General features: G+C 49.3%; 1 long non-coding RNA gene across 6 annotated transcripts in view; it reads left to right on the top strand.

Moving 5' to 3' along the window:
• The window catches only part of LOC310884337, a 186,659-nt gene extending 174,485 nt beyond the window's left edge, over nucleotides 1–12,174 (top strand). For 3 of the 6 annotated variants that reach the window (XR_014574164.1, XR_014574166.1, XR_014574170.1), the window contains 2 exons: nucleotides 377–660; nucleotides 1,638–12,174. This is a non-coding gene — a long non-coding RNA (uncharacterized lncRNA). The remainder of the gene's footprint in view (nucleotides 1–376; nucleotides 661–1,637) is intronic. The other 3 variants (XR_014574167.1, XR_014574169.1, XR_014574165.1) reach the window with 2 other exon arrangements.
• Nucleotides 12,175–12,473: the final 299 nt, after the last annotated feature.

Raw genomic sequence — 12,473 nt, forward strand, 5'->3', positions numbered from 1 at the left:
AAAAAAAAGGTAAGGTAAGAGGAAGGGGAAGGAGGGGAAAAAAAAAAAAACAAAACCCACAAGAATATGCAGAGCAAGCAATGCACAACCCAGTCGCTCACCACCCACTGACCGGTGCCCATCCCATCTCCAGGCAACGGCTGCCAACCCCCCCAGTTTTCCTGTTCAGCGTGAGGCCACATGGTGTGGGACATCCCTTTGGCCAGCTGGGGTCAGCTGTCCTGACTGTGTCCCCTCCCCACCCCTTGTGTACCCCCAGCCTCCTCGCTGGCAGGGCAGCAGGAGAAGCTGAGAAGTCCTTGGCTGTGCAAGCACTGCTCAGCAACAACTGAAACATCAGTGTGTTAACAGCATTATTCTCATTCTGAATCCAAAGCACAGCACCATACCAGCGAGTATGAAGAAAATACACTCTATCCCAGCTGAAACCAGGACACGGTGGTATTACAAAGTGGCATTTCAAGGCAATGCATGAATCCAGCAGGTCTTCAGGTGGCATTTCAAGGGCGCGGTGGGGCATGGAGGCTGGCAGTGGCAGGAGCAGTCATAAAACAGGACGCGCAGAAAGGATTGACCTGAGCTGAAGGATGCATTTAAGTGCTGCTGACCTTGTCATCAAGCCTTAAGATGAGACATCTGCCGAGATGAGCTCTGTTTATGGTATTTTCAAACTTTATTAATAGTGATACCGCTGCAAGTCCTGGCTGCGATTCACAGCCTCTGTCACAAAGGGTGTCATCTGGTAATTCGGCAGAACGGGCACTCTGCGCCAGGGAGCCAGCAGGCCGTGGAGCCGTGGGCCTTTCCCTGCAACTGCTTTATTGCCACCTGGGTGCTGGTGCCTGGGCTGCGGAGCAGGAACGGGCTCATTTAACCTTCGGGAGCGTGGTCACACGGACACACTGCGCTGTGGGGGGCGGGGGGAGCAGGGCATAAATTGCGTGGGGATGTTCATATTGCTGCATATTTGGCTCCATTTAGCTGTCATGTGCCCCACTGTTATTCTCAGAGACATATGCATTCATTCCTTTAGTCTGATTAATAAGATGTAAGGAGGAATGTATAGCCATTGTGAGGCAGTGAATCAGCTCTGAGGACAGCTAATTCGCCGGAGAGGAAATCCTGCACGGAAGAAGCAGTTTGGGGATGGGAGTGTTAAGCCAGAAGTGCTACTGCTTGAAATGTTTTCTGAGGCTCTACCTTTAGCTTACTCCTTGTTGTTTGTCGCTTCTCAGCTCTCTCCCAGTGTCCTGGTTGAAGGACACCTTTGAAATGAGGGATGAGCCATAATGAGAAAAGAGACAAAAATTAATCAAAGATGACACTAGAAATGATGTGAAATAATTTCTTTGGCATAGTATTCAGATATAAGGAAGTGTGTATATATGTGTGCGTGTATATGCACACACATATACACAAACTGTCATTGCTCATCACCGGTAATGCTCGTGAAGGACTACGCAAAGAAGAAAACTAATAAACGCTGAACAAAGGCAGAAGGTGACCTTCAGTTAAGGCTTTGGAGTCGGATTCAGAAGCCATGGATCCATGTGCTTGGTCTCTCGGGTTTCCTGGGGGATTTCAGGGCTCCCCTGGGCTGGCCCCTGGCCCCAGCTCCTCTTTTCTCCTCTCCTCAGGCAGTGGCCACCCCCAGCCCCAGTTTGCCCCAGCAGCACCGGTGCTTGCCCAGCACCAGGACCGCAGCCTGCTCCCAGAAGGGCAGAGCGAGACAATGATGGGTCACACCGGATGGGCTGGGGAAGAGAAAAGGAGAAAGACGACTTCCATCATCGTCCTGTCTGACTGGGACCATCGTGGAGACATCAGTGATGCCAAGCGACAGTCGGTCCCTGAGTTTACAGCACGCAGAGGCAATGAAGTTCTACACAGTGCCCAGCATCTCCTACTAAAATTGTGTCACCCTGATGATCACAGGAGTCCGGTGCACGTCTCGCTCGTCTGCGTGTCAGAAGGCAGACTGCTCACCGGCAGAGGGTGGATATCGGAATTTCCCTGTGAGGCCATTAAACAAGGCTGCTGATTTTTTTTATTTTTTTTTTTCCCTCAAGGAAAAGCTCGCAATGTATAGGTTTTAACTTGCTTAATGAAGCGTGAGAATTGAACGGTAATAGCTGTTCTTTGAAAGTCTGGAAAATGATGAAAATCTGTTAGGATCAATGTATTGTCTACTAGGAAATAATCTGTTTCTGAAAGAAGCTGGTGATTTGTTCTTATTGTCCTGTGAAATTAGAAAATATTACTATTTATGAAGTACATTTATAAAATGTGCACTCTACTTTTAAAGAGTTGGCTTAAGGGCATTTACTAAAAGCCAGATTTATCAAATAAGGCACATGTAGCTGCATTACAAACCAACTTCACTTAAAAACAGATTTGAGAAGTAATGTAGTATGTAGGTTGTAAAGCTCTACTGGAAGGGAAACATAGCTGCTTAAAGAACAAAATGCTGCTCTTAAGCCTGGGTGGGTGGTGGTTTAGCCTGTAATTCAATTGCGTTCCCATAAAATGTTGTATTGGAATGATGCTGGTCATGGAGGTGACTGACAGCGGTGGCTTTTGCAGAGACTCCCAAATTGTTGTTGTGATATCTGTCTTACAGTGCCATTCTGTGTAAGCGAAACAAGATAGGAAATTTTGTATTTTCTCTGCAGAGGAAGACAGCAGGATATTTCCCAAGCCTGTTGTGTGGTGCAAGAACAAGAGCAGGTATGAGTGTTTGGTTTTTGGGGGTGGGTGGTTTGCAGAACTGGAGGTTTTTTTCATAGTAAAATTCTGAATCAGTTTAGCGGAGGTGTTTACCTCTGAGCCTAGGTTTGCTTTCAGTGTTCTTCCATAGATACTCCTCCTCAGCTTGTTCCAGTGTCCCATGTGAGATCCTTCAAAAATCCTGGTTCTGGAACTGTGACTTCGCAGAATTTGGTCTGCTGCAAGTGAAGAGTGATAACTGAGCAGCTAAGCAGGAGCACACATTTTTTATGAGCGTTCAAAGGAGATCTATATCCTAATAGGAGATCAATGTTCAGGTCACAAGGTGGAACAGGACAATGGGATCTTAAATCACACGGGAAATAAAAATTAAAAGTCACAGTGGACAATGGGATATAATTTAGGATTTTGCTGCAGTCAGAGATGGTGTATCACAAAAATTGCTCACCATAGTCCTATGTCGTAGTGTCAAAATCCACGCCAAGCTCTTACATATCCAGTTGACTTCTATCAGGAGAAGAGTAAAATGGAAACGTTGTAATGGATTAGAGAAAGCCGAATAAGCTCATGCCTCTCAGTGTGAGCCTGTGACACGTCAGAGCTAGCAGAATATTTCACTGTGCAGGTTATTAAAAATGAGAAAATTGTATACAGTGTAAAGTTTGATCTTGATTGATTGTGTATGCTTAGAGCTAAGTCAGGTCGATCCGAGCCACTGCATTGAAAAAGCAGTGACTTGACAAGAATTGCGTGGATTGCCAACATGCTCAAAACTGTTTTCACTAGTTTACTAAAATAAATACCTCAGCCCTGCCAAAACGCATTAAAGGTGAAGTGAGTCAGCACTAAGGCAAATGCAATGAAAGCTGCCTCGCGGGCAGCGTGCGGCAGCCCTGGTGCAGCCGGGCGGTCGGCAGGCTTTGCCGTCCCCACGAAGGGGAAGCTCCGGCCAAGTGGCCGCAGCCCCGCAGCCGCCTGCCCCGCTCGGCCACCGCGCTGCCACCGCCGGGGCAGCCCGCAGAGCTGCCGGGGGTCTCTGCTGCTTCCCCGCACGCTGCCCTGAGCCGAGGTGGCAAAAGCACCGCACTTTCTCCTCCTCGGGTCGATTTGCTGTTTGCTTTTTTTTTTTCTTTTACTGAGTCAAGGCATCTGTGTCAAAATGATCCCGTTTGAAGTTTGTCGAATTTGCATCAGCTGCAGCTCCTGTGGGAAAATCACAGCTGCTTATATATGCGTATGCACACAGAGATATAAAAAATAATAGAAGTGCTGAGACACGGCAATGGGATTTTAATTCACTTGGATGGGGACCAAGATCTGTCCATGTCCATCTCCCCCTGATATGTCTATGTGTATTTAACGGGAAAGTGTGTCAGGGAGTCCTTTCATGGTTCAGCTGGGATTCTGCTTTGTACAAACACCTCTCATCACACAGAATACCGAACAATTTCTTAGAGAAACTCCCTCTTTGGAGAGGCAGGAAATAGCCAGTGTTGTATTTTAAATAACCTCCACTGAGGCTCTTTCTCACCTACGTGCTACAGATCTCTGAAGTGGAACAGATGGTGTCCAGTCCTGCAGTGTCATCTGCCTGCATGCACTCATCTTAAGTGGATTTGGGCTAGGCTTCTGTTTTCTTTTTTCCTTTCTTTGCATGCTGAGCAAGAAATGGGGAAGGGAGAAAAATGAAACATAAAAGGCAGATGCTGGTAACAGAGCAGAAGTGAGAGTTATAAAAATGTCACAGACATCTGCAGAACTGCACTTAGTGGAAAACTTCACCATTGCAGCAAAATTGCCCGCAAATGACCTGCGCAACAAGATGAAGTGCAAGGGGCTGCTCCCTGGAAGAGCAGCCCCATTACAGCCCCAGGACGCGGCGCTGTGTGTGTGGCAGGTCGGGATGCTGTCAAAGGGACCTCATGATGCAGGCGCTGAACTCCTACCAGGTCCAGGAGTATCAAATGGAGCAGGAGCAACAACCCTGCCCGTTCCTTGGTGCCGTTACGATTAAATCTGGTCAGGGCCTTTCTAGCTACTAGAGGGCAGGATTTCCATCAGGATTTGGTGGCATCGATAAAGCCATTTTTATGGTTGTATTTTGCTGCAGTTCTGACTCTGCAGCAGGGAAAAGAAAAAAATTCCTTGCTTCTAGAAAAGCTGATGAGCAGGAGTTAACTTGGGGTATCTACCTCCAATGAGACTAAATCCAAGGTAACTGTAAATACCTACAGGTCCTCAGGAAAAGAGAGGGATGTGAGGCTGCCCAAACGTCTCTAAAAAGTGAAGGGATCTGAAAAGGTCTATTTTTTTCTTTCAAGTTCTTTCCCCATATCAAATCAAGGAGAATAGAGAATGAATCTCTAAACCTCTAATCTCTGCTTTGTGAATACATTATTTTCATGTCTGAAAAGTTCAGTTATTTCCATTTCCAAGCTGGTCACAAACATAACTAAAATCTGTGGATTAAAGATTGAAATATAAAGTTAAATCCCACACGAGGAACAAGCTTTTCATTAGTAATTTTCCAGATGAAAGGCCCGTACACTGCATTCCTACCTGCACGAGCTGCCTTCTCCTCACAGCCCCTCCTGCGGCACAGCAACGATCCCGAGCTCACGCCCCCACCTTCCCACCCAGGGCTGTTGCAGACCCGAGGGAGGTTCGTGGGGGAGGCAGCAAAAACCTGTCACTGTAGTGTGCGGGCACTGTGCTGGCCCTTGCTCAGGCTCCCCAGGAGACCTCGGACAAGCCCGGTGATGCCTCTCGGTGGCAGCTGCCTGGCTGTGACCGTGGAACAAGAGCAGCTGCTCTGCACCGCGCTGCAGTGGCTGTGCCCAGCACCAAGCCCCCGTGCCTCGGCCCCGCAGAGCGAGGGCTGCCAGGCACGTGGGTGATGCCAGTGCCTGCAGCACTGCCCTTGTCCCCAGCCCTTGTCCCCAGCCCTTGTCCCCAGCCCTTCCTCTTGAGTTGCTCTTGTTTTTTGCCCTAATGCTGGAAACCCAGAACACCAGGGCACAAAACCACACAAAAAGCATTGATTTATTAGCTGCATTCCAAAGGGATGCGGCTGCGGCAGTAGCACAATAGCCACGCGTCTGGTGTGCAAAGTTGAGACCATTGTAACGGGCAGCTACAGCTGCTTTTGGCAAGAAAATAGTTCACAGAGCTTATTAAAGCCAGCAGGATATAATCAATGTGTTGGTTCATTTAAATGAGGAAGCAGAGTTGTACAGAATAGGTGGTAGATACAGCCAGCACATTGTGTATCGAGTTGCACAAAATAGTCTTTCTTTATCCCTGGTAAGAATCCCAGTACAAATTATATAGGGGACTAAACAGCATGTAAGCTTTTAAGTCTTGCTTGTTAAAGCTCGAACCACATTGCAGCCATCGCAGGATCCCAGCACGGGGCGTGATGAGCTGAGCATGCTGGAGCGCACGGTGCTGGTCACGAGCCTGCTGGGCCGGCCAGAGCCTGCGAGTGTGCGCGGCGGGGCAAGCAGCGCGAGGGCTGCGGCTGCTCTGCCAGCCCCTGGGGCCCTGCTGCCGCGGGGTCTTGCACGAGGTGCGCTGCCACTGCCCGCCGCAACGCTCTCACGGGTGCAGAGCAGAAACTTCGGTTACCTCGTTCATTGAGCCAAGGTGTCAGCCCGATCTGAGTCTGGGCGCTGTGGGCACTGCACCCCCCGCACAGTGGTGTGCACCGGGAGCACCTGCAGGACCCTTGGGCTGGGTACATGCAGAGCACCAAGAGCTACTGAGTCTTAGAAAAATGGTGTTACATCTTGAGCCAGCTAATCTTTGTCTGAAAGGACATCCGCTAATGATTTTAAATGAATTTTAACCAACTCAAAGCAAGTTTTAAAGCATTGGAAAGAATATGTGCAATCACAGCACTTGGGCAGCCAGATGCCACAATCTAATAATTTAATATAGTCTTAATTAGGTTTTGGTGATTTTTTTTTCTTATTTAAAAAAAAAAAAAAAGCAGTCTGTCCTTCACTGTTCAGAAGGCTGCTTCCTACAAACTGGGTCACGGTTTTGATGAGCCAAACCTGCGGCTGCCCGTCAGCTCCTCGCTCCTCAGCCAAGTTCTCGGTGCAGCACCCAGCGCACCGTGGTCAGGGGTGGCCCTCGGTGCCCTCCAGGGCCAGGCAGGTTTTTCATCTACTCCGAAGCCCATTTCTGGAAAACACATTTGAGCTTCAAAACCAGCTTTTTGGAGCATGAGTCTGTGCACTACCAATGCCAGTGTCTGTCCTGGGTCCATAACAGTGCAAATTCTTCTGATGATTTGTAATCCCAATTATCTGAAACTAATTCCGTCTGAGAGCCAAGAATACATCTGGAGGAGTTTAGCTCAGGTTCTTAGCCAGACAAACTAATCTCTCCTGAAATCCTGCTGGTTGCCCTGCTCTCTGCAGTGCTGGTACAGACACAGGTGAGTACTGTTTGACCCACAAAGGAGATTTAGGTAGGCTGGACAGAACAGGAGCTTTCTTTTCAGGCTTTGAAACATTTTGGTAGCTTCTAGAGGTGCTCAGGAATGAAAAAGCCGCAAGCTGAAGCTCGTAAGAAAAATGGTCAGCTATCTGTAATTGTCAGTGTCAGCTAAAAAAAATAGAATTGGCTCTTTTTATAGAGTTGTGCAGGTCCAGCAGTAATAAATCACTGCTGCAGACTGGTCCTCGGGATGGTGGTGACCTGTCACCAAGAGTAAGTGACAAAGTGACTTTGTGAAAGGATGAGAAGCGAGCAGAAAGTAAAGCTGGGGGCTGTTTGGAGGGGTAGCATCCTGCCGGGGGGGCTGACCTCAGCATCCCCCCGTGCCTGTGCAGGAGGCAGCCATCTGCACACAGGAGGAGGCGGCACCTGCCCCGAGAGAGCGTCCTGCGCGCACCTTGCAGCTGCTGTGCCCAGCTGCTGGCTGCCGGGGGGCTAAGGCGAGCTCACACCCAGACTGGAAACTGGTTTTGTGAAACAGAGGGCTGAAAAGCTTCGTTTGTTGCCAGATCTGCTAAGATTTCAGTGCTTGCATCACTGACAGAGGCAGGAGCTGTTGGTGGGTCTTGGTGCAAGGATGGCATTCCTAGTTTTGGATTAGACAAATAAAGATTTGGATTGGGACTGAATTTTATAAAAGAGAAGCTGAAGTATCCAAGCACTTTGTGCTTTTCAAAGTAGCTGAAACCGTCCTGTCCACTCCAGTGCTTGTCCAGAAGTGGTGGGAACATGTGTCATCTAGGGGAGAGAGCAGGGGACCAGGAAGGGTGGAGAGCAGCGGTTCTGAAATGACTGTGCCTTAGGTTTTAAAATCACACACGCAGTAGTCGTTTCCCACTCATTTCCAACTGGCTTTAAGCATCAGCTCATCAGGGCAATTCAATTTGATGTAACAAGTAATAAACATGATGTATTCCCTCTTTTATCTGTGGCATAGTCTTTTATGGATGTCCCATGCCTTCATTAAAACGTGTGCTGTGCTCGAGTTGTCCAGCACAACTACAATGGAAATCGTTTTGAAAAGAAAGAAAAGGAAGAGCCCATTAGAAAGAGCCACGGCACCAGAGGCAGGGCGCCGGCAGTGGCGCAGGCAGCAGCGTGCTGGCCCCGTGCTGCTGTGGGGCAGTGGCGCCTCGCACGTCCCAGGCACCTCCTGCCCAGAGGGCTCCGGGCGCACGGCAGCCGTTATTTAAGCGATGGCACCAACACGTCCCTGCCGGGTGGCAGAACAATGACGCTTCGTGCTTCTGGAGCACGTTTTCATCCTACGAGTGTTTTGCAAACAATTGCACCTCACAGATGAGTAAGTGGCAAAATTCCCTCGGACAGGATGATTTTTCCTTTATTTAAGGAGGACCTGGAGCCCCGGCAGTTGCCAGCCTGGCTCCGTGCCCTGCTGTGGCCCCGCTCAGTGCCCGCGTGCCCCCCCCGTGACGGGACGAGCCCACGGCCACCAGCACCGGCCCAGGGCTGACTGCACGTGGGAGGCAGCTGGGGCTTCGGTGGGGCCGGCATGTCTTGCTGAAACGGCTTCGGTGTTTCCTTCCGAGGGACAATTTTCAGCAGAGGGTGGCAATCCCTGCTTGCCAGAGCCAGCTTTTTATCTCCCTAGTTGATGAAGAAATTACATTTGTTCATATTTTAAAACCGGTCAAAGAATTATGTGTGTATTTTCCACCCAATGGCTTAAAAGCCCTTATCTACATTTTTTTCTGTGCTCATTCTAAAATGTGTTGGCCTTGGCAGTTGATTACTTTAATTTCCCCAGGCAGGCATTCATTATACTGCAGCACTCACATCTTTATGAAATAAGATGTTTTATGCAGCAAAATGACTCTGGTACAATTAGCAAGATATTGTTTCTAAAGAAGCCCTACACTTCTACTTAGGTAAAAGGGCATCCAGGGTAATCATTTAAAATAAAAGCAGATAAATCACTGAGGATTCAGTGCCTTGTCCCATAATATTTGCTTCTTGGCACTGATGATCCCAAGTGTTAAAAAACATGAGTCAGGCTTTAAAGACTAGCCTGAGCCTTCCTTCCCAGCAGTGAGCGTGGACAGCCGCCGGCGGCAGGGCCGTGAGCCCCAGCTGGGCTCGGTGCCCTCACCTCGCTGCGCTCAGCCAGGGCCGTGGGTTCTGCACCCCCCATCGGGCTCCCGGGGAGCCAGCCCTTTGGTTGTCCGCTTGCTAGCGAGGAACAGAAGAGGAAGAAAAACCTTTTATTTTTCCTCTTTTTTTTTTCTGCAAAAGCAAGAGACATTAATCATAGGAATGCTAAATACAGAGGTTGGTCTGTCTCATGCAAGGATTATTATGTAGCGACTGATTAAGGCAAGTCATTTTCTCTTATACAGCCTGTAATGGATAAGGGCCAGCACAGGGCTGCTGCAGCCCCGTTGTTCAGTGTGTGCAGCCTGTAAGGAAAGCCACCCACAGGGCTGTCTGCAGGCGGGGACCGGGCATCGCAGCCTCCTGGAGGCGGTGCTTTGCCTGCAGGTGCCCACGCATTTCCCCAGCCGCATTTCTCAGGTGTGACTTGCAGCACCCTCACCCACAGGTGAGGTAGAAAAGCCCAGTTGTTTGCTCTTCCCTGCTCGAAGCCCGCCTGTTGGTGAAAGCTCCCTGTTCGCTCTGGCTCAGGGGGACGGTGCCCTTTCCCCCCCCAGGAGGGAAGTGAGCCCTGACCGCGGTCACCGACAGCCGCAAGCAGCAGCCGCCACCGTGGTGCTCTGTGAGCTGGGGACAGCCCGCTGCTGAGCCTCTTCTAACAACAGCAACAAAAAGAGGTTTGCAATTCAAAATAAAACTTCAGAAGCGGGTTTGACAGCTTGTGTCAGCAGTGACTGTGGTGCAGGCGAACCAGCAGAAAGTCGCCAGCACCCTGCCTGTGCCGCCACGCCAGCACCGTCCCCGCTCCCCCCAGCAGCCAGGGACAAACCCACAGCCCCGCAGGCTGCTGGCAGAGCCCCGCCGCTCCCACCGAGGAGCTGTCTGTGTGCTCTGGGTTGTATATTTCGGACTTTTTCTGCTGTACTGCCGTAACTAAATGTTTGCCAGACGGAAGCTTTTTTTTTTTCCCCAATAAAGATTTATTTTCTTACTAGCCGATAAGTGTGCCGTAGCCTTTGTTCTGGTAGTCCCAGTGCTCAAAACCAGTGCCTGCTGCTGGGGCACGGGGACAAGGAGTGGTGGCTGTGGGGTGAGGGGACAGCTGCCCCAGCTCAGCCACGGGTTTCCCATCTGCTGGGTTTCATGGCAGGGCTCAGCAGCAGTGGGGGCTTGATCGTGCCAGGCAGTATGTATAGCCTGTGTGCGTATTTATATAGTGTCTGTGTATACATACACTGTGTGTAAGATGTTTGGTGTATATCTAGATACATGTTTTTGTGTATGTGTATATACTGTGTGCATATATGGTGTGAGCGTGCTGTGTGTATGTATATATAGTACGTGTATACTTACGCTGTGAGACTGTGTGTATATGCATGTACATCTGTGCGTACCTGTCTCTGTATATATTGCATATTGTTCGTGTATGTATATACGCTATATATAATTTAGACTATATTATATATAACTATATCCATAAAACTATATTTTTTTTAAATATATGTACATTTCTATAGCATATGTAAGCACGTCCGTCTGTCTGCGTGTACAGAAGTGTAGCTGTGCCTGTCTCTGCAGTTGGTGCACGTGCCCGCTCACTCGCCCCGTGCTCGCAGGGCCATGCGGGACACCCGCCGCATGGGCAGCCCCACAGCTCGGCACGGCTGGCGCCCGGCCAGCAGCACGCTTCTCGCTGCTGGCTGTCCCCTCGTCCCCACGCACGGTGACAGTGACAGGACGTCACCTCACCACCGCCACGGTGCTGGTGGGGTCGGCAGGCTGGCAAAAACACATATCACTCCTGCAAGACTGTGCTCTCTGGCCTTGTTACGCTATCCTGCTTAAGAAATTTCACATGCTTAGTCATTCTTTTTTGTGTAAATATCATGGTAAAAAGGCATGACATTTTCTGGGCCGTTCTTCAGTATTAATAAGATTCCAAGTAGAGGGTGACCTTTTCACAAAGGATTTGTAAATGCCAAAAACTGCATAAAAATCTCTCTTTCTGAGGCAGAGTGAGGCTTCATAATTTTGCATTTATTTCTTAAATGGTTTTCTTGCCTTTCCCCTTTGGTTTTTATCATCCCTTTCCACCGAATGGCCGTGATGAAACCTGTACCTCCAATAACAGCCACAAAAGAATGAGAAAATCCAGCAGTAAACCAACAGCTCACCAAGGCAATCATTTTGCTGCGGAGCAGAACGAATTAAAGCAAAGAAACAGGAAAAGGACGGGGCGCAGTGGGGAGGGTCCCACGGGGCTGCGCGCCCCTGGGGGAGGGACTGAGCACCACGCGGTGCAGCAGGGACCTGCGCCACCACAACGCCTGTCGTGCGTTCAGGACTGCATCAGCCGTGCCTGCGGGAGGGAAGATTTGGCTATGGCTTGGAGGTTGGATGCAGCATGCAGCATGTGTACAAAGAGGGCATATACTGCTTTTTAATCACTGAACCATTTACACACAGAGAGCACAGAAAACAAGCACAAAGCAAAGACTTGAGGGTTTTGTATTTCACTAAGGATACTTTATTTTTTCCTGCCTTTACAGAATGCTTTTTTAATCTCTGTACACATATTTCCAACAGGCCACAGCAGAGCTAAATACATCTAATTAAAAAAAAGGGCTGGTTTGTATTTCACCAGCAGCCAAGGCCTCACACCAGCACCATGCAGCATCTGTGAGCTGCGCCCAACACAGCGCGGCCCCAGGACCACAGGGCTGTAGCTGGAGGCTTGGGGTGTTCCTCATTCCAGCGGCCCCGGGAAGACATTTGCAGAGTGCCTCCTTACAGGTTTCATGCCCACATCATCTTTTTTTTTTTTTTTTTTTCTGGTACTTGCAGCAAAATACAGACCTTTTTGTAAACCTCAGTTCCTTTGAAGATAGACTCCAGGGGACGGTCCTCCACAGCCTCTTGGGACAACTTGAGTCAGCCTGGAAATTGGGTGAAGCTGGAGGACATGGGAAGGATCTGTATTGCTATTTTGTAAGTTCAAGACCTTCATATTAGAGCTAGTCTGTGCAGCAAACTGAGGGATGAATTTTTCCTTCACATCCACTTTTTTCTCGAAAAAAAGAGAATGGTATCTCAAAATCGTTATGTCCCCCCAGCTGGTGTGGCAGCAG

This window comes from Anser anser, assembly GCF_964211835.1.
Source record: "Anser anser genome assembly, chromosome: 20".
Classification (NCBI taxonomy): domain Eukaryota; kingdom Metazoa; phylum Chordata; class Aves; order Anseriformes; family Anatidae; genus Anser; species Anser anser.